Below are 4,637 nucleotides of genomic sequence, written 5' to 3'. Positions count from 1 at the left end.
CCTTCTGAAGATATAAACAGGACTAGCATTGAAAAGATATAAAACTGGTCAACAAATACACACATCACAAATATCTTCATTTGGCTTTGATTTGATATCAGGGGATTTGATATGTGCTACATGCCCCAGCTATTTCCTTATAGGAAGATCGGGGAAACAGTGGGGTTAGATGTGTTGCTTGGCGACTAAATAAAGATGAAACAAGATGGAGGGATGGGGTTGAAAGGGAGAGAAGGAGGGGATGAGAGAAACACGGAGGAAGGAGAGGGCTTTGCCTCTTTAGAGGGCTCTGCCTCTTTAAGTTCCCCAGAGTTTAGCTGACCCAAAATAAAGGGAGGAAGAGAGCGAGAGATGGAAGTGTTCTTTCTGGTGTACCTGAAAGTTAGGGACACCTTGCCCCATATAGAGAGTCTCCTTTATCTGAGATTACTCTCTGTTCTCGTCCTGTGTCTTTACAACTTCTGGATCTCCCTCTCTCTCTCTCTCTCTCTCTCTCTCTCTCGCTCTCTCTCTCTCTCTCTCTCTCTCTCGCTCTCTCTCTCTCTCTCTCTCTCTCTATCTCTCTCTCTCTCTCTCAATTCAATTCAATTCAAAGAAGCTTTATTTGCATGAATGTTTTTTAACACTATTGCCAAAGCTGATTCAACACGTACATATTACATACACATACAGAAGGACTAAATTAAATGAACAGAGTTGATTAAAAATAATAAATAATCAACAAATCAACAAAAGAACATTCCAAAAATAACAACAAACATACATTTAGTTTAGCATTCTGTGGTCTTACTGGCCGACCCTCAGGTTATGACAGGCTGCCGCATATCCACATATCATCTCTCTCTCTCTCTCTCTCTCTCTCTCTCTCTCTCTCTCTCTCTCTCTCTCTCTCTCTCTCTCTCTCTCTCTCTCTGTCTCTTATGTTAATCATAATATTTTACTACACAGACAGGAACACTGGGTAGGATTTTCAGGTTCGGTTGACAAGTGGATCGGATCATACTTACAGGACAGGAGCCTCTTTGTTGCCATCGGAAACTATACCTCAACACCAACGTCCTTGACCTATAGTGTCCCCCAGGGGTCGATCATGGGGCAATTATAATTCAACCTTAATATGCTAGGACAAATCATTCAAGACAATACGATTTCTTATGATAGCTATGCTGATGACACCCACACTTACTTAGCCCTATCCCCTAATGACTAGGGTCCCCTAGATATCTTTGTCAATTGACATTGACCAAATTAACAGCTGGATGTCTCAAAACTGAAATAATCTTATTTGGGAAAAATGAGGAGAGACTAGGGTTGCTAGTCATCTTGACACCACAGGATTTAAAGTGAAGGACACCTTGATGTCTTAATAGATTGTGATCTCAGTTTTATAAACCATGTAAAAGCAATAACTATATCAGCTTTTGTACGATCTCAAAAACAGCCAAACTTCTCAAAGCATGATTTAGAAAAATTCGTCCATGCCTTTATCTCCACCAAAATACTTCTCAGATATGTTTCCATAGGACACACCTTCTAGACCTCTCAGGTCACTGGAGAGTAATTGGTAGTACCTACCATAGACATATATAATTCTATATGTCTATGGTACCTACTGTCAGAACTAAACATGGCGAAGTAGCATTTAGCTGCTAAGCTGCTCAGCTCTGGCACCAACCTCCTAATGACACCAAAGGTGCTCAAACTGCAGCCAGTTTCAAATCTAGAATTAAGACCCAACTGTTCTCGATGCTTTCTTTTAACTGAATGAACACACACACACACACACACACACACACACACACACACATTCACACAAACACACCCACACACACCCACACACACTCACACAAACACACACAAACACACACACACACAAACACTCTCTCACACACACACACACACACACACACACTTACACACACACACACACACACACCTTCATCATCTTGTTTACCCTCTGTCTGTCCCTCTTTCTCACACTGACCGCACAAATGAGAGAACACACTTGTTAATCATTACGTGAATACTAACATTTCAGAACATTTACTTTTCACCTCTTACAGTACATACACACACACACACATACACACATTTTTGTCTTCCCTTTACAATATATTTGTTTTGCATTTGTGTTTTCTTTTATGAAAGATCCCGGATTGGCAACATCATTGCATAGCAGCACACTGAAAGAAGTACAGCGGTTTAGTGGAGATGCGACAGTTGGAGATCAGAGGTGTTTTAGTCTGAAAGAAATCAAAGTGTTCATGAGATAAGGCTTCCTTGAATGGAGAAAAGAGAGCGTTGAGAGAGAGAGAGACTGAGAGAGAGAGAGAGAGAGAGAAGAAGAAGTGACATGGACTTATAGAGCACTCTTATGACATTGTCCTGACATTTCTAGGTCTGTACCTGACGTAGGGGGGGTGGGGGGGGGGGGGGGGGGGGAGAAAGCCAGTGAGACACACATCCTGTTATTTTCCATCAGGGCTGAAATGAGATGATTACACACACACACAGAGACAGACAGACAGACACACACACACACATAGACACACACACACAGAGAGAGACACACACACAAACAAACACATAGACGGATAGACACACACACACACACACACACACAAACACACCCACACCACATCCTCCCATTTCTGTTAGCCTTTTTTCTGCAATCTCTCGGTCCTCTCTTTCCATGAATCTGTTGTGGTAACGTCATGAGACACACTCACACGAAGACTCAGGTCACTTATTCACTGTGTGTGTGTGCGTCTGAAAGCGCTTGCCTGAGGACCAATCATAGCCACCACACACTATACACTTACATAGACACATACATAGACACAATTTAACAGCTCTCTCCCTCTCTCTCTCTTTCTCTCTCTCTTTCTCTCTCTCTTTCACTTGCTCGCTTGGACATTGTGTAATGCAGCTCTGTTCCCACACACAAATCTAGGCCACACTTTCCTGCACTGCGGATAGACTAGAAAACAGGACATCACACACACACACACACACACACACACACACACACACACACTCACTCACTCACATTGGTGCACGAAAACACAAACAAAGAGTGATAAAACATATAAAATGTGTTCCGAACTAAAATCAGTTGGCTTATTTCTCTCTCTTTCTCTCTCTCTCTCCCTCTCTCTCTCTCTCTCTCTCACACACACACACACACACACACACACACACACACACACACAAACAGTGACATTATACACCAGTGCCTGAGTCAGTGATGCATATGTCCACGTGTGTGAAAATTATAATGACATAACATCAATAGTGTGGAGCCTGCCAGGTCATACACTGCTACACTCGCACTCTAACCAACTGAAAACACACTCTCTCTCTCTCACTCATACACAGAGAGAGAGAGAGATACACAATTAACGTCACTCAATGCTTTCCCTCGCTTCTGACTGTACGTACATGTCTGTGAGTGTGTGAGCAGACGGCACTGAGGCAGGGCGCGCGCAGAGGCCAGGGTGTGTGTTGGGGATGTGTTATCGGCACCTGGTCGACGTCACTACACCCAAGCCCGCGGAGGAGCCCGTGAGCGACCTCCACTTCCTCATACGTGTGGAATGTAAGTGGTGGGCAACAAACCTGAAGAAAAGAGCAGAAAGAAACATTAAGAAAGAGCAACGGGCGGAATTTTTCGCAAGAGAACGGTAAGTCGCTTTGCATGAAAAGGGGGTCAGTTTCTTCTGGGAGAATAGAGATTCACTCTGAAGAAATGTTTTTTTTAGCAGGTTTTACATCTCTCTAACAAGTGTGAACTTGACTTCCATTGCTTTTCACACATACTCTGTTTCGGTCTAGTTATCAATTTGCGCTCTTGCTTGTCACGGTTTTCACTCGTTAGCATTTCATACCTCCGGATTTATAGTCTGCTGAAGTGACATACACATTTAATGTTATTGATTACTTTTTAGTGTGTGTGTGTGTGTGTGTGTGTGTGTGTGTGTGTGTGTGTGTGTGTGTGTGTGTGTGTGTGTGTTAGGGTAGGGGTGACATGATATGCCATGCGTGTTTTTGCTTGTGAAGGCTCAAACTCTACCTCCTACCACGCAATGCCGTAACTGTGTTTCTGTGGTTAGAGTCAGGCTACACACCCTCTATGCGCTGAGGCGGACTGCATGCGGCGGAAAAGCCGCTGTGTCCTCCTTACCGGAGGTACAATTAACCAAACATGCCGCTAAAAGGCTCAAGTGGTGTTCAGTCTGAATAGATGAGGATTGTAAGGGGAAAGCTGTTGGCCACAGTGTATATGATCACAAGACATGATAGGTAGGTCAGTAGCCTACACAGAAGATAAACCACTTTGTGACCGCAGTAAAACCACATAAATGTTAGGGAGTGCTAAACAAGAACACCGACGTATGGGGGAGAAGTGTCTTAACATCTTTCATCCGTCCCTACACACGACCTTTCAGCTTCTTGGCAGTCTCAATTCCTCCACTTGATGCTTGACACCCGCTTCTCTGACAACTCTCGTCTGAGAAGCTGATCTGGAACCAGGTCGTGTGTTCTGCTCAGGCACAGATGCATCCCTTGGTTGGAGCACTTTGGCTAGTCTGTATCCAGGTCAAAGCATGGATGCTTTATTTAGAGGGGTGCAGTCA

Source organism: Sprattus sprattus, assembly GCF_963457725.1.
Source record: "Sprattus sprattus genome assembly, chromosome: 10".
NCBI lineage: Eukaryota > Metazoa > Chordata > Actinopteri > Clupeiformes > Clupeidae > Sprattus > Sprattus sprattus.
This window is presented reverse-complemented; position numbering follows the sequence as displayed.